This window comes from Ahaetulla prasina, chromosome 8 (genome assembly GCF_028640845.1).
Source record: "Ahaetulla prasina isolate Xishuangbanna chromosome 8, ASM2864084v1, whole genome shotgun sequence".
NCBI lineage: Eukaryota > Metazoa > Chordata > Lepidosauria > Squamata > Colubridae > Ahaetulla > Ahaetulla prasina.
In genome coordinates, this window is record NC_080546.1 from 81,164,306 (window position 1) to 81,182,509 (window position 18,204).

At 45.4% G+C, this 18,204-nt stretch overlaps 1 protein-coding gene across 8 annotated transcripts in view; it reads right to left on the reverse strand.

Annotated features, from left to right (window-relative positions):
* LOC131202771 (tyrosine-protein kinase Tec-like) overlaps nucleotides 1-8,220 on the reverse strand; it is a 144,004-nt gene extending 135,784 nt beyond the window's left edge. For 2 of the 8 annotated variants that reach the window (XM_058192039.1, XM_058192037.1), the window contains exon 1: nucleotides 7,782-8,202. The gene's annotated coding sequence lies outside the window, so the exon portion shown is untranslated. Of the gene's footprint in view, nucleotides 1-7,781 lie in introns of all 8 variants that reach the window. The other 6 variants (XM_058192026.1, XM_058192027.1, XM_058192024.1 and 3 more) reach the window with 6 other exon arrangements.
* Between the last annotated feature and the right edge of the window lie 9,984 nt (nucleotides 8,221-18,204).

An 18,204-nucleotide genomic window follows, 5' to 3' on the forward strand; every position in this document is an offset into this window, starting at 1 on the left:
GTCGGACAGTGAGGAGGTTGGGGAGAAACGTGGGCCAGTCCTGGAATCTGGGGAAGGCTCAGACAAGGGCTCTGCATCGGAGGCCAAGAGGGGACCAGGGCCATCTGGGAGTTATGTGCTGCCTCCGGAGCCTCCAGAGTTGGACATCAGCGAGGCAGAGGAACAGGGGGAGCCTGTTCCCAGTGCGCACATGCGCAAAGCTGCCAGAAGGCAAGAACAATTAAGACAAAAGGGGCGACTCGGGAGTAAGGCTTGGAGATAATTGGCGCTTCCCATAAGACATAAAGGAGGAGCAAAGGCACATGAGCCTTTGCAGGAAGCAACTTTGTTCTGGCTGGTTTAAATTCTGCAGCTCCCTTTTGACTCTGTGCTCCGTGTGGCCTTGCAAAGCTAATTGCCAATTAGGTCTTTGGCAGCGTGTCAAGGGAGATAAAAGTGGGTGCTTATCAGCCTTATCCCGAAGGACTGTGGCAGACTTCTGTCGGACTCTTTACAAACTATTTGTGACTCATTACGGGCTGGGAATGAACAGAATTTACAGCCGTTGAAATAAAAAGAATGTTTTTGGGACTAATCGTGTGCTTTTTACTGTCTCAGGAAGCCTAGGTCAGAACAAGAAGGGAAGCATGTATGTTCACCACCTTGAGTTATTTATAAAGGAATAAAGAAGGGATAAAAATCAAATAAATAAACAGACAGCAAATTGAAATGCTGCCGTTTTGTCCAGAACACATGCAACCCACCTTGTATATCCTAAATCACACATATACAAAACTACAAGTGCGGCCTATATGACTTGGTTAGACACAGGAACGGTTGCCCTGGGGGGCTGCGATGTTGTCACAGTGGGTCCATGCAGGCTTGAAGAAATGTTGTTATTTAAATCTTGAGTTAATTCTCGACCGTGCCCCATGGCCACTAAAGGGGGAGGGGGAGGTCACTGGTAAAGAATAGGTTGAGAACCATCGCTCTAATGAAATCCAGAGTAGAGATGTCATCTGAGGTAAATTTCATAATTAGTGGCTGGGAAGAAAACTTAGACCAAGCTGCTTTTCTTAAGGTATGTTGGACTTCCGTTTCTAGGCATGGAACAATCTGCCCGCAATATTTAAGAATTTTTGATCAGGTAACCAAACTAGTACCCCAACGTAAAGTGACCTCCTTTAGTCATGTTCCAGGATTTATCTGCAAAACTACTTTGTGATGATAAAGGAATCTAAAGTGTGTTAAAGGGGCAAGGTCCACATGCAAGGCACAACTTCTTTTCAACCACTTGATCTCCATCCAATGAAATGACCTACTCTCTGGCGAACAGCAATGAACCTTGATCCAGGAATAGCTCTGCATACAGGCATAAATTTAGTTTCTCTAAGAATTCCATAGTTTGGTATCTCTAAGACAGGGGTCTCCAACAGTGGTAGGTTTCAATTTTTTTTACTACTGGTTCTGTGGGTGTGGCTTGGTGGGCGTGGCAGGGGAAAGATACTGTAAAATCTCCATTCCCACCCAACTCCAGGGGAAGGATACTGCCAAATCCCCATTTCCTCCTGATTAGCTAGGACTTGGGAGGCAGAGAATAGATGGAGGCAGGGACAGTCGGAATTTTTACTACCGGTACTCAAAATTTCCTCTGCTGGTTCTCCAGAACTGATAAGAACCTGCTGAAACCCACCTCTGGTCTCCAACCTTGGCAACTTTAAGACTTGTAGACTTCAACTCCCAGAATTCCTCAGCCAGTTTTGCTGGCTGAGGAACTCTGGGAGTTGAAGTCCACAAGTCTTAAAGTTGCCAAGGTTGGAGATTCCTGCTCTAAGAAGTTCATATGATATGTATACAGGGCAGATTCCCGTTTTCCAAACAGAAGGCCAAGGGAGAATATTAAGTCCTTCTCAATTAAATCCTGAAGTTTTATCAGTGTTGTACTGTACCGACATTCTTAGTGTCTTTAATGTCAGCCTCTAAATAGACACCCAGATATAAGACATTTGGGTTACATATCCTGCTGCCATAGTTTAGCCGTAACTTATTAAATAAACCACAGCTGCTAGGGATCACCCCTAATGCACCTAAAAATAATATTTTAACTTTGTGTGTTATATAAACACACCAGTGTCTATGGTGTATGTATTCTAGACACAGTTCCTTAGCTTTTGAAAATATAGAACAATGACTTACCTCATCAGGGCTACGTTGGCTGTCTGTATAGATTGATTGATTTTCCACAATTGCTTTGTTATGGAAAAATAACTGTTTCCACAGTTATTTTTGTTATCATTTATTACTGTTGTGTTATTAGTCATAGACTACTAGAAGTGAAAGAGACCTTTCTTCTAGTCCAGGGGTCAGCAACCTGGAGCCACTTGTGGCTCTTTTACCCCTCTGCTGCAGCTCCCTGTCACTCAAAATATGCATCACAACCACCAATGTGCGACACCCACCAGCACACGATTTATTGAGCTTTTCAACCCCCAGTAGGCCAATGATGAATAAATCCAAGAAAAGAAAAGTTTCAGAAGAAAACAGAACGTTAAATTCATCTACATACAATACTTTTATTTTTATTTATTTATTTTATTTTATTTATTTTGTCACAACAGTATATATAAGCATTGGCATGTAACAACTTATAATATATAAGCCTATATATGAGCATAAGTATGTAATAACTATATTAATTAGATATAATGAAAGGGAATAATAGGACAGGAACGGTAGGCACGTTTGTGCTCTTATGCACGCCCCTTACGGACCTCTTAGGAATGGGGTGAGCTCAATAGTAGACAGTTTTTGGTTGAAGCTTTGGGGATTTTGAGAAGAGACCACAGAGTCAGGTAGTGAGTTCCAAGTGTTAATAACTCTGTTACTGAAGTCATATTTTCTGTGCTTTGTGGCAGCTCAAGAAATAATCAGGCACAGGAAAGGTTTTGTGGCTCCCAGTGTTTTCTTTTCTGTGGGAAATGGGTCCAAATGGCTTTTTGGGTGTTTAAGGTTGCAGGCCCCTGTTCTACTCCAATGTCCTGCCCAAGGCAAAAACCTTTATACCAGGGGTCTGCAAACTTGGCTCTTTTAAGACTTGTGGACTTCAACTCCCAGGGAGTTGAAGTCCACAAGTCTTAAACGAGCCAAGTTTGCAGACCCCTGTTTTATACCATCCTGGGCAAATGATTGTTCAATCTTTTCTTGAGAACCTCCAGCGAGGGAACACCCCCAACTCCAGGAGGAAAGCTGTTCCACTGATTAATTGTACTCACGAATTAATTTCATGATTTTCTTGTACTCAGGAAATTTCTCTTTAGTTCCAGTTTGGGTCTTTCTTTAACAAGCTTCCCCCCATTGTTTCTTATTCTGCCCTTAGGAGAATAAATTGATGCCCTCTTCCCTGACAGCCCTTCAAGTATTGTAGGCCGGCTGTCATATCACTCCTAAGTTTTCTCTTCATTAGGCTAAACCTACAAAACCTAGTTTCCTTAACCCAGGGGCCTGCAGTCTTAAACACTCTACTACTACTAACTTAACAAATGTAGCAATTCACTCATAACTGTGGCAAGAAAAGTCATAACATAGTTTGCTTAACAACTGTTAAGTGTTAGCAGCAGAAATTTTGGGCTCAATTGTGGTTTTAATTTGAGGACTACCTGTAATAAAAGTTTTGAACACGAAAAATAAATCCACGTTGGCTTATTTTAACTCTGGGAGCCAACCCGAGTTGTAAGACAAATAGCCACATGAATTAGTTAAATAAAATAAATCATAAGTAACAACCCACAAGTCTATGTTGGGGAAACACTATGTTGGGGAAATATCTACCTGGAAAACTGAGCTAAATAAATCAGGGATAAATTCATTATGAGTAAGCATGACATATAAACATGGCCTCTGATGGCAAACAAGGTGAATATAAACACAGCGTCATTATTAAAAAGCTAACTGGTTCCTACAGAGTTGTTAACTGACCTTCCTGTTGTCGATCTATACAATTGAGTGTAGGGCATCTAATATTATAGAATATCTTTGCTGGCTATTTCAGGACAAAGTTTGAGATTCATCAGCTTTGTTAATAGCCCTAAACTTGCAAATTTTAGGCTACATGGTCAGCACATACTGGCTCGCTCACAGTAATACTGAAATCATGTTTCTTGTAATCAGAGAAATGACTCATCAACATGGTTATAATAATTGCCTGGATATTAATTTAAAATGTATACTTTATCCTAGCAGGGTGATTATGGAAGATCCTTAGCCAGTTCAACTTTTTATCAATAAGACCATTAAATTCAAGTTGAGCTTTAGAAAAAGGTTGAGCAATTCTTTGGATAAAAAAGCAAGAAGGACCTTAACAATATTTTTAAAAAACCGATTTCATACACATCAACTATTAAAAAAGGGTTTCTGATATTTGTCTTCTCTGAAATCTAGCTGTGAAAAAGTCTTTTGAAAACAGTTTTCAGCATTTATCTCCTCTGAATCAACCCCTTAAGTCATTCAAATATCAATTCTAAAAGTCACTGAAGGAAGGAGGAGGGTTTTTATCCTGGTGCAGGCACACATAAATACTGTATTTATTTCAAATAATTCAAGGTGACAAACATGCTACTGAATTCCCTATCCAAGTTATCTTAATGAAATAAAGGTAGTCCTCGACTTACGACCACCATTGAGCCCAAACTTTCTGTCGCTAGGACACTGTTCTAGGACACTGAATCTGAGTCAGTTGTCAAGCATCGGAATTTAGATTACATGACCCTGGGTCATCAGTGTGAGAAATGGTTATAAGTCACTTTTTTTCCCATGCCACTAAAACTTCAAGCGGTCATTAAATGAATAAATGGTAAGTTGAGACTACCTGTAGTTATTGCTCCCTTTTTTTAAAAAAATTTAAATTTATATCCCGCCCTTCTCCGAAGACTCAGGGCGGCTTACACTATGTCAAGCAATAGTCTTCATCCATTTGTATATTATATACAAAGTCAACTTTGTATATAATATACAACTTCTATCTCCCATCGTCCGGTACGTTCCCACAGAGAGGGACTCCTCAGGGTGCCGTCAGCCAAACAGTGTCGACTGGCGGCCCCCAGGGGGAGGGCCTTCTCTGTGGGGGCTCCGACCCTGTGGAACGAACTTCCCCTCGGACTTCGACAATTACCTGACCTTAGGACCTTTCGCCGCAAACTTAAAACTTATTTATTTCGTATGGCTGGACTAGCCTGATTTTTATTTTTATTGGATGGGTTTTTAAAATTTTGTGATTTTATGGGGGAGTATGTTTTTTAACATTTTGGGCATTTAAATTAGTTTTTTAAGGGATGTTTTTAATTATTGTGTGTATTTATATTTTATCTGCCTGTTCACCGCCCTGAGTCCTTCGGGAGAAGGGCGGTATACAAATTAAAATATTATTATTATTATTATTATTATTATTAACTTATTGCCCCCAACAATCTGGGTCCTCATTTTATCTACCTTATAAAGGATGGAAGGCTGAGTCAACCTTGGGCCTAGTGGGACTTGAACCTGCAGTAATTGCAAGCAGCTGCTGTTAATAACAGACTGTCTTACCAGTCTGAACCACAGAGGCCCACAGAGATAGGGAGTGGATACTTAAAATTAATTTTCCCCGGTCTAGCTCAACATCTGAACCCAGTCACTCCCAGCTATGTTCCACTGCAACTCCCATTAGCCCAGTTCTTATACGACCAGAGAGAAAGCTTATAGTAGTCGCTGCACTGCCACTATTTCTAGATCAGGGGTCTCCAACCTTGGCAACTTTTAAGACTTGTGGACTTCAACTCCCAGAATCCCTCAGCCAGCAAAGCAAAGCTGGCTGAGGAATTCTGGGACTTGAAGTCCACAAGTCTTAAAAGTTGCCAAGGTTGGAGACCCCGATCTAGATTGACTGTTGACACATCGAGCACCATATTCATCAAAAGGCTGCCGACGACTGTTTTAAGAGCATGCAACGCAGGCAGTCCTCGACTTAAGACCACAACCGAGCCCAACATTTCTGTCATTAAGGGAGACCTTTTGTTAAGTGCGTTTTGCCCCCCCTTTACGGCCTTTCTTGCCCCAGTTGTGACGTGAACCACTGCAGTTGATAGGTGAAGTCAACGGGCTGTGACGTGTACCTGACTTCCCTGTTGACTTTTCTCGTCAGAAGGTCGCAAAAGGGCATCATTACCCAGGACCCCAGGACATAGCAACGGTCATAAGTCTGAACCCGCTGCCAAGTGTCTGAATCTTGAGATCACGCGGACCATGGGGAACGTTGTGAGAAAGGTCATTATCTGTGAAATGTAAGTCCCTAAGGGAATTGTTGTACGTCAAGGACTATCTATACAAAGCTTTGGGAAAACTCCAATTCCAGAGATTCGGTAGGGTCTAGTCTAAGAGTTGAGGCTCCCTTGAAGACTTTCTGGACTGTGAAGTTTAAAGAATCCCACACACACACACACACACACACACACACCAGTCAACCAGAGCTGCCCATTACTAGTAAGGTTCAACAGGTTTACCACAGTGGTGAAATCCAAATGTTTTTACTACCGGTTCTGTGTGCGTGGCTTGGTGGGTGTCGCAGGGGAAGGCTACTGCACAATCTCCATTCCCTCCCCACTTCCTGGGGGAAGGCTACTGCACAATCTCCATTCCCTCCCCACTTCCTGGGGGAAGGCTACTGCACAATCTCCATCCCCACCCCACTCCTGGAGGAAGGATACTGCAAAATCTCCATCCCCACCCCACACCTGGGGGAAGGATACTGCAGAATCCCCACTCCCACCTCACTCCTGGAGGGAAGGATACTGCAGAATCCCCACTCCCACCTCACTCCTGGAGGGAAGGATACTGCAGAATCCCCACTCCCACCTCACTCCTGGAGGGAAGGATACTGCAGAATCCCCACTCCCACCTCACTCCTGGAGGGAAGGATACTGCAGAATCCCCACTCCCACCTCACTCCTGGGGAAAGGATACTGCAAAATCTCCATTCCCACCCCACTCCAGGGGAAGAATATTATAAAATCCCCATTCTCACCCCACTCTGGGGCCAGCCAGAGGTTGGTATTTGCCGGTTCTCCGAACTACTCAAAATTTCCGCTACCGGTTCGCCAGAACCTGTCAGAACCTGCTGGATTTCACTTCTGTTTTAATCACCTCCTTTTAGCACCATAAGCTCCATGGTCCGGAATTCATTCTATCTATCTATCTATCTATCTATCTATCTATCTATCTATCTATCTATCTATCTATCTATCTATCTATCATCTATCTATCTATCTATCTATCTATCTATCTATCTATCTATCTATCTATCTATCTATCTATCTATCTATCTATCTATCTATCTATCTATCTATCTATCTATCTATCTATCTATCTATTTTGTCACACAGTATATATAAGCATGAGCATGAAATAATTATACAACATATAAGCATATATATGAGTAGGAGTGTGTAATAACTATATTAATCGGATATAACGAAGGAAAACAATAGAACAGAAGAAATAAAGAATAGAATAAAGAGAATAGAAAACAATTCTAAGGCAGAGTAAAGCAGCCGTTCAGAATAGCCGGACAAGCGGGCCGGTGCGTTGCCTTGGACTTACAACCAGGTGTACAACCGTTCAAGTCCGGAATTTCAAACACCTGCGCGAACAAGGCGAAGGAGACTGACGGGACCTGCCCTTTTCTCGGCTCCGTCTTTCACCACCCAAAGTGACTTGCAAAAAAAAGGGAGAATCCTTGTGGTTGTGGCTGTTTTTTCCCCCCCGCTCCTTACCTGACCGTACGAAGCGGAACCTGCCGGCGGGCTCTGCGAGCGGAGGGCGAAACCGCCGCCCGCGACCACCTCCTTCTCTTCGTCCTCCGTCCCTTTACGACGGAGCGGGAGGCGGTTTCCGAGCCGGCGTTTCTTTAACCTCGCCCTCTCCGGAAAGGCTCGGTGTGTTTTTTCCGACTGGAGGCGCTGGGGGAGAAAGGAGGTCGCGCCTCACCGCCGACCAAAAGGAAGCCAAGGCTGCGAAACTTTGGCTGGTTCGCGCCCCGCGCCTTCCAAGCGCTCGCTGGACCTTCCCGGCGCGCCTCGCCGGGGCTGCTTCGCAGGCGGAGAGGAGGAGGAGGAGGAGGAGGAGGAGAAAAGGAGGAGGGGGAGGAAGAGGAGGAGGAGAAGAGAAAAGGGGGAAGAGGAGAAGGGGGAGGAGGAGGAGGAGAGAAAAGAAGGAGGAGAGGAGAAGAGGAGGAAAGGGAGGGGGAGGAGGAGAGAAGAGGAGGAAAGGAGAAAAGGACAGGGAAGAAGAGGAGCAGATGGGGAGGAGGAGAGAAAGAAGGAGGAGAGGAGAAGAGGAGGAGGAGAAGAGGAGGGAGGAGGAGGAGAGGAGAAAGGACAAGGAAGGAGAGGAGGAGAAGGAGAGGGAGGGGAGGAGGAGGAGAGAAAAGGAGGAGGAGGAGAGAAAAGGAGGAGAGAAGAAGAGGAGGAGGAGAGCGAGGGAGAGGAAGACAAGAAGGAGAAGAGGAGAAAAGGAGAGTAGAAAAGGACAAGAAGTGGAGGAGAAGGAGGGAGGGAGGAGGAAAGGAGGAGAGGAGGAGGAGAGAGGAGAAGGAGGAGGAGAAAGGACAAGGAAGAAGAGGAGGAGGAGAGTGAGGGGAGGAGGAAAGGAGGAGAGAAGAGGAGGAAGAAGAGGAGAAGGAGAAGAGAAAAAGAGGAGAGGAGAAAAGGACAAGGAAGAAGAGGAGGAGAGCGAGGGGGAGGAAGAAAATGAGAGAAGAGGAGGAAAAGGAGAAGGAGAAGAGGAGAAGGAGGAGAGGAGAAAGGACAGGAAGAAGAGGAAGAGGAGGAGGAGGGAGGAGGAAGAGAAAAGGAGGAGAGGAGAAGCGGAGGAGGAAAAGAGGAGGAGAGGAGAAAAGGACAAAGAGGAGGAGGAGGAGGAGAGGGGAGGGAGGAGGAAGAGAGGAGAAAAGTAGGATAGAAGAGAAGGAGAAGAGTGGAAAAGGATAAAGAAGGAGGGGGAGGGGGAGGGGAGAAAAGGAGGAGGAGAAGGAGAAGAGGAAGAAGAGGAGGAAAGGAGGAAAAGAGGAGGAGGAGGAGGAGAGGAACAGCAAGAGCCTCTCACCTTTGGAGGGCGGCCCCTGCAATGCGAGGGGACGGAGGGCAGCAGGCCAAAGGAAAGGCGACCACACCAAGAAAGTCTGGAAGGGAGGGAGGGAGGGAGGGAGGAGCCCCCCCCCCCTTGAGAAGGACTTTGCAGAAGAGCAAAATCAACGGAGCTCTCAGCCTGTGTTTGGCTGCAATACCGGAACTTCGGTGTTGCTGCCTGTGGTTGCCTCGACCTAACCCACTACACTTCTGCAGAAAACTATTGCGCAGAGGAAGTCACCCCGGGGTTACGGGAGCCAAAACATTCAGAGCAGGGGCCTCCAACCTTGGCAACTTTAAGCCTGGAGGACTTCAACTCCCAGAATTCCCCAGCCAGCAAATCTCAAGCCAGCCCAAAGCATTCTGGGAGTTGAAGTCTTCCAGGCTTAAAGTTGCCAAGGTTGGAGACCCCTGATTCAGAGGATCTCCTCCGTCCGTCTGTCCCCTGTGAGCAACATGGTCGGAACTGCAGTGCCTCTTCCAGGATCTCTTTGGATTTGCCCGTCTAACCCCCCCGGACGTTTAAAATTCTCAGAAAGGATTCTCAGAAATTAAAATTCTCAGAATTTTAAAATTCTCAGAAAGGAGGAGGAGCCCCTTGAGAAGGACTTTGCAGAAGAGCAAAATCAACGGAGCTCTCAGCCTGTGTTTGGCTGCAATACCGGAACTTCGGTGTTGCTGCCTGTGGTTGCCTCGACCTAACCCACTACACTTCTGCAGAAAACGATTGCGCAGAGGAAGTCACCCCGGGGTTACGGGAGCCAAAACATTCAGAGCAGGGGCCTCCAACCTTGGCAACTTTAAGCCTGGAGGACTTCAACTCCCAGAATTCCCCAGCCAGCAAATCTCAAGCCAGCCCAAAGCATTCTGGGAGTTGAAGTCCTCCAGGCTTAAAGTTGCCAAGGTTGAAGACCCCTGATTCAGAGGATCTCCTCCGTCCGTCTGTCCCCTGTGCCCCTCCCCCCCGAGCAACATGGTCGGAACTGCGGTGCCTCTTCCAGGATCTCTTCTTTGGATTTTCCCGTCTAACCCCGCGGACGTTTAAAATTCTCAGAAAGGATTCTCAGAAAGGATTCTCAGAAAGGATTCTCAGAAAGGATTCTCAGAAAGGATTCTCAGAAAGGATTCTCAGAAATTAAAATTCTCAGAAAGGATTCTCAGAAAGGATTCTCAGAAAGGATTCTCAGAAATTAAAATTCTCAGAAAGGAGGAAAGGAGGAGGAAGAAGAGGAGGTGATGGGGAGGAGGAAGAAGAGGAGAAAAGTAGGATAGAAGAGAAGGAGAAGAGTAGAAAAGGATAAAGAAGGAGGATAGGAGAAGAGGAGAGGAGGAGGAGAAAGGACAGGAAGAAGAGGAGGAGGAGCCCCTTGAGAAGGACTTTGCAGAAGAGCAAAATCAACGGAGCTCTCAGCCTGTGTTTGGCTGCAATACCGGAACTTCGGTGTTGCTGCCTGTGGTTGCCTCGACCTAACCCACTACACTTCTGCAGAAAACTATTGCGCAGAGGAAGTCACCCCGGGGTTACGGGAGCCAAAACATTCAGAGCAGGGGCCTCCAACCTTGGCAACTTTAAGCCTGGAGGACTTCAACTCCCAGAATTCCCCAGCCAGCAAATCTCAAGCCAGCCCAAAGCATTCTGGGAGTTGAAGTCCTCCAGGCTTAAAGTTGCCAAGGTTGAAGACCCCTGATTCAGAGGATCTCCTCCGTCCGTCTGTCCCCTGTGCCCCTCCCCCCCGAGCAACATGGTCGGAACTGCGGTGCCTCTTCCAGGATCTCTTTGGATTTTCCCGTCTAACCCCCGGACGTTTAAAATTCTCAGAAAGGATTCTCAGAAAGGAGGAGAGGAACAGCAAGAGCCTCTCACCTTTGGAGGGCGGCCCCTGCAATGCGAGGGGACGGAGGGCAGCAGGCCAAAGGAAAGGCGACCACACCAAGAAAGTCTGGGAGGGGAGGGAGAAAAGGAGGAGGAGCCCCTCGTGGCTCCGTGTGACACCTATCCTGCAGACTGCACTGGCTACCTGTGGCCTTCCGGTGCGCTTCAAGGTGCTGGTGACAATCTTTAAAGCGCCCATGGCATAGGGCCGGGCTATTTACGGGACCGCCTACTGCTACCAAATACCTCTCACCGACCCGCGCCTCCCAGGAGACAGTGAGTTCTAGTCCGCCTCAGGCCTAAAAACCAGCTGGGTGACTTTGGCCAATCACTGGGAGACGGAGAGTTCTAGTCCCACCTCAGGCCTGAAAACCAGCTGGATGACTGAGAATTATTGTCCTCCTTTGGCATGAAAGCCACCTGGGTGATTTTGGGCCAATCAGTAGAGACGGAGAGTTCTAGTCCCACCTCAGGCCTGAAAACCAGCTGGGTGACTTTGGCCAATCCCAGGAGACAGTGAGTTCTAGTCCCCTCAGGCCTGAAAACCAGCTGGGTGACTTTGGCCAATCAGTAGGGGACGGAGAGTTCTAGTCCGCCTCAGGCCTGAAAACCAGCTGGGTGACTTTGGCCAATCCCAGGAGACAGTGAGTTCTAGTCCCGCCTCAGGCCTAAAAACCAGCTGGGTGACAGAATTATTGTCCTCCTTTGGCATGAAAGCCACCTGGATGATTTTGGGCCAATCACTAGGAGACTGGAGAGTTCTAGTCCGCCTCAGGCCTAAAAACCAGCTGGATGACTGAGAATTATTGTCCTCCTTTGGCATGAAAGCCACCTGGATGATTTTGGGCCAATCACTAGGAGACTGGAGAGTTCTAGTCCCACCTCAGGCCTGAAAGCCAGCTGGGTGACTTTGGCCAATCCCAGGAGACAGTGAGTTCTAGTCCCCTCAGGCCTGAAAACCAGCTGGGTGACTGAGAATTATTGTCCTCCTTTGGCATGAAAGCCACCTGGATGAACGCTGTCTTTGAAGATCATTTGACGGCCGCTCCAGGAGAGTTTCCACCAGGTTCGCCTGGTGTCCCAGTTGCGCCTTTCTAGACCGGGATGTCTTATGCACGTCACCACGCCTCGTGACGCCTCGCCTGGATTACTGCAATGCTCTACATGGGGCTCCTTGAGGGGCATCCGGAGGCTTCAGTTAGTCCAGAATGCGGCTGCGCGGGTGATAGAGGAGCCCTCGTGGCTCCCGTGTGACACCTATCCTGCAGACTGCACTGGCTACCTGTGGCCTTCCGGTGCGCTTCAAGGTGCTGGTGACAATCTTTAAAGCGCCCATGGCATAGGGCCGGGCTATTTACGGGACCGCCTACTGCTACCAAATACCTCTCACCGACCCGCGCCTCACAGGAGGGACTCCTCAGGGTGCCGTCAGCTAGGCAGTGCCGTCTGGCGACACCCAGGAAGGGCCTTCTGTGGGGCTCCCACCCTCTGGAACGAACTCCTCCAGGACTTCGTCAACTTCCGGACCTCCAACCTTTCGCGAGCTTAAAACACACCTATTCATCTGCGCGGGACTGGATTAGATTTTTAAAAATTGGTTTTAAGGGGTTTTTATTATTTATATTGTTTTAAAAATTAGGCTATAGAATAAGTTTTTTAATTGTTGTTTTTAATCTGTATTTATATGTGTTTTAACTGCCTGTGAACCGCCCTGAGTCCTTAGGGAGATAGGGCGGTATATAAATATAAATAAATAAATAAATAAATAAATAAAATAATATAGTGTAAGCCGCCCTGAGTCTTTGGAGAAGGGTGGGATATAAATGCAAATAAAGAAAAAGAATTGGTGGTTTACCAAAGGTATATGCCTAATGAATAGGTGAAAAAAAGAAGTATATTTAATTCACACACACACACAAATACACACAGAGAGATGGACACACACTTTATTAATCAAATGTGTGTACTGCCTCTGGATAGTTCACAACCATTAGAACACAGATGCAATATCCTGTGTACAGTAGTGACGAATGAAATTTATTATTTTAACGTTACATATATGTAGGAAAAGTCCTTGTGTTTTGGTACACATAAATACATTTCATACCAGGCAACTGTAGCGACAAGAAACTTTTTAACAGTGGACAATAGAAGGAACCGAGCCCAAGGAAATGCTTTCTCCAACCAGCCAAACTTGTATTGTTTCTGTTTGGAAATCTTGCAAGGGAAAAATGGCAGCATTCCTCCCCCCACCAAAAATAATAATAATAATAATAATAATAGGAGCAAACACTAGCATCCTCACCCTTTTTTATTTTTTATTTTTGTCTTTTTGGCATAGTCTGGTGAGATGATTACAATTGCAGGAAAACAGCCTTAGGAATTAAAGTGAGATTTGGGAGCGATCATCAAGAGATTGGGAGTTCTAGTCCCGCCAATGTAAGAAAGTCCGCTGGGCGATTTTAGGCCGATCACCAGGATACTGCTAATTCTAATCCTGCCTCAGGCATGTAAGCCAACTGGGTGACTTTGGCCAATCCCCAGGAGACAGTGAGTTCTAGTCTCACTTTAGGAATTAAAGTGGGCTTTCTAACTTGGACTGATCTCCAGGAGTTTGTGAATTCTAGTCCTGCCTTATGTAAGAAAATCTGCTGGGTGATTTTGGGCCAATCACTAGGAGACGGAGAGTTCTAGTCCCGCCTCAGGCCTGAAAGCCAGCTGAGTGACTGAAAATTATTGTCCCTCCTTTGGCATGAAAGCCACCTGGGTGATTTTGGGCCAATCACTAGGAGACGGAGAGTTCTAGTCCCGCCTCAGGCCTGAAAACCAGCTGGGTGACTGAGAATTATTGTCCCTCCTTTGGCATGAAAGCCACCTGGGTGATTTTGGGCCAATCACTAGGAGACGGAGAGTTCTAGTCCCGCCTCAGGCCTGAAAACCAGCTGGGTGACTGAGAATTATTGTCCCTCCTTTGGCATGAAAGCCACCTGGGTGATTTTGGCCAATCAGTAGGAGACGGAGAGTTCTAGTCCCGCCTCAGGCCTGAAAACCAGCTGGGTGACTGAGAATTATTGTCCCTCCTTTGGCATGAAAGCCACCTGGGTGATTTTGGCCAATCAGTAGGGGACGGAGAATTCTAGTCCCACCTCAGGCCTGAAAACCAGCTGGGTGACTGAGAATTATTGTCCCTCCTTTGGCATGAAAGCCACCTGGGTGATTTTGGCCAATCAGTAGGAGACGGAGAGTTCTAGTCCCGCCTCAGGCCTGAAAACCAGCTGGGTGACTGAGAATTATTGTCCCTCCTTTGGCATGAAAGCCACCTGGGTGATTTTGGGCCAATCACTAGGAGACTGGAGAGTTCTAGTCCCGCCTCAGGCCTGAAAGCCAGCTGGGTGACTTTGGCCAGTCCATCCCTCTCAGCCAACCCACCTCACAGGGTTGTTGTTGTAGGGTTAGGGTCGAAGAAAATGAATACCGTATATATCTGGAAATTCCAAAATCGAATTCTGATTTATTTGTTTTTTTCAGAACTTGTCTGAGGGAAGATTTGTAAGATTATGCCACCATCTGCTGGAAGAATTTGGAAAAACTTGGCAAAGAAAGTGGATAACAAAAAGAAAAGGAAACCCAGGCGGGCAATGTAGTAAGGTAGTCCTCGACTTACAACAGTTCATTTAGTGACCATTCAAAGTTACAACGGCACAGAAAAAGAGTGACGTAGAACCGTTTTTCACAGCATTCCCAGGGTCACGTGAACAAAATTCAGACGTTTGACCACTGATTCACATTTATGACGGTCACAGTGTCCCGGAGTCATGCGATCAACTTTTGTGACTTTCTGACAAGCCAAGACAATGGGGAAACCCGATTCGCTTAACGACCGTGTCAGGAAATTGTTATTTGCCTTTGTGTCAAGGCTGTGTCTTGGTTGTTTCATGCGTAGGGTACTCTGCTCAATAGTCCACAACCTTGGTTGTGTACCCACATTACTCTTAACAGACCGTGTGACTAATTTAACTACTGCGGTGATTCACTTAACGACTGTGGCCGGAAAGGTCATAAAATGGGGCAAAACTCACTTAACAAATGATTCACTTAGGAACAGAAATGTTGGGCTCCATTGTGGTCGTACGTGGAGGACTATCTGGGCTAAGTATTAGGTAGTCCTCGACTTACAGCCATTCATTTAGTGACGCCTTGAAGTTAAAACAGTAAAAACAGTTGAGTTATGACCATTTTTCACACTTATGACTGTTGAAATATCCCCATAGTCACGTGATCAAAATTCAGGTGCTTGGCAACTGGCATGTACTTATGACGGTTGCAGTGTCTCAGGGGGCATGTGATCTCCTTTTGCAACCTGCCGAGCAAAGCCAATGAGGAAGCTTAATTCACTTAACAACCTTGTTACTGATTTAAGAACTGCAGTGATTCACTTAACAAATGTGGCAAGGAAAGTCATAACATGGGACAAAACTCACTTAGTGTTGTGCCTCGTCCTCCTCAGCCGGGCCCCTCCCGTCTCCTCCCGGGCCTGTTATCAGACTCGGAGTCTGATACTGAAGATGAACGGCCTGTCATGCCTCCAGCCCCCGGCCCCATGCCCGGAGAGGAGTCAAGGAGTGAAAACAGAAACCCAATACAGCTCACTCACACTGTGTGTGCTCCTTCGAGGCAGCCGTCAGAGCAGGAAGTCAGCCAAGTGGTGCAATTACCCAGACTTGGGACACGACACTTAACAAATTTCTCACTTAGCCACAGAAATTTTGGGCTCAGTTGTGGTCGTAAGTCAAGGACTACCTTAGTTTTCTGGAAATCAACCACAGGGATGCTGCGGGGGTCATCAGTGTGAAAAAGGGATGTAAATCACTTTCTTCAGTGCTATTGTAGCTTCGAACGGACACTAAACGAATGCTTATAAGTTGAGAACTACCTGTACTGATATTTCTATGCATTTTTGGTCCCCATTTCTCTACTTTTGGGCATCTACCAAAATTAGATGCCATTCTTTTCTAAAAAAAAAAAAAAGAATAATAAGAAGAATTAGGGGTGCCATGATAGCAGTCTTCCAGTATTTGAGGGGCTGCCACAAAGAAGAGGGTCTCCTGAAGGACAGGAATGTTGTGATGTCATCCAGCTGCTGATGTCAGCCTGATGTCACAGAACACGGGGTGGGGGGGGAGACCAACTGCCACCTGGTTCTTCGTTGAAGAGCTTGGATGTTTGGATGTAAGTGGAACAAGTTGCTAAGTTGAATGCTAAACTTTTCCCTTGCGGAAGCTCTGTTGATTAGGGAGCAAGTTGACTTTCCTGCAGGAGGGCCCCCATAGCTGTTCTGGGTTAGAAGTGGACTGACCAGCTCACTGTAAAAAAAACAAAGTGGAGGGGGGAGGATTGGAGGTTTGAGAAAGTCTCTCACCTCACCCCACTCCATCCCCATCATCAGTTGGTGATTCCTCAACCAAATCTGGCTTTCATCTCTGGAGAACCATCGTCACATACCGGTATTTCCAAACCGAGCCCCAAGAGATGACACGGGACAATGTGAGCCAGTCAAATAGGAAGAGAAAACTGAGATGGCTCCAAAAAGGTTTCATGTTGAAGAACCACGCAGGCTGTCCAAATGTCTTCAGCCTTTCTAAACTCTCTCTAGGCAGAAGACTATTTTGTAAAGTCCATCAGTTGCCCTTCCCAGAGTTCCTGGCTGGCTTAAAGGATATTCTTTTAGACTCCCACCTGCCTCTGGATCCTCTGTTGTTTAGGATCGGCAGAAGGGTCCCTACCAGCTTGTAGGAGACTCTGGCCTTTTGCAAACTTTCTCCTTTCTTCTCTTTCTCCTCGTTTCCCTGTCACTTCCCTTCAGAGGTTAGGTTTCCCTCTCCTTTGCTTGCTGTTTGAGATTTCAGCAGAGACCTTTTGCTTTGGCAAGATGAGTTATTTTATTCGATTGGATGGTTGCTTTACTAATAGTTTATAAAAGAGAATGGTAGGTAGGTAGGTAGGTGGGTGGGTAAATGGATAGGTGGGTGAATGGATGGATGGGTGGGTGTATACTATTTTATTTATTTATTTTATTTTGTCACAACAATATATGTCAGTATCATACAAAGATTATATAGTAAATAAACACATATATGAGTAAATATAAGGAGGTATAAGCATATATATAGGAAGAAGAAAAGAAAAACAATAGGACAGGAACGGTAGGCACGTTTGTGCGCTTATGCACGCCCCTTATGGTCCTCTTAGGAATGGGGTGAGGTCAATAGTAGAAAATTTTTAGTTAAAGCTTTTAGGATTATGGGAAGAGATCACAGAGTCAGGTAAAGTGTTCCAAGCATTGCTGATTCTGTTACAGAAGTCATATTTTCTGCAATCTAGATTAAAGCGGTTAACATTAAGTTTAAATCTATTAGTTGCTCTAGTATTATTGCAATTAAAGCTGAAGTAGTCTTTAACAGGAAGGACATTACAATAGATGATTCTGTGAGTTAAATTTAGGTCTTGTCGAAGGCGACGGAGTTCCAAGTTTTCTAAGCCTAGGATTTCAAGTCTGGTGGGATAGGGTATTTTATTGTTTTCAGAGGAATACTAGCGTGAACATAGTTTTAAATTGGGGTTTTAAATCAGGGGTTTTAAACGGGGTTTTAAATTTGTATTTAAAAGTTTTAGGCCATCAATTGAATAAGTTTTCTATTCTTTTTTAGCTGTTTTATTATATGTTTTCTGTTGTTTTTATTGGCTGTGAACCGCCCTGAGTCCTTCGGGAGAAGGGCGGTATACAAATATAATAAATAAATAAATAAATAAATAAATATAGATAGAATGAAATGATGTTAAGAATTGTTTTTGATTAATGAAAAACCAGTTCATTCTTTTCCGATGATCTTGATAGCATTTCATATTCAACTACTAAAGTTTGATTATCTTGTGGAAATCTCTGACAATCAACTATATTAACAGGAAAACAATGTTTTATCTTTTTTTCACCAGTCTTTTGTTTCAATAAGTTACTATGGGTAACTTACTGAATTCTGTCATCTTCCAGCTATCCAGAGAAGGTAGGTGTGAAAAATTAGTTTCGAATGTCTTAATAATTTTTACTGCTGGTGTTTTATTTATTGATTTATTCCTTCATTCAAAGCTGCCTTAAATACGTGACTTTGGGCAGCTTATAGCAATTAAAAACAATATAAA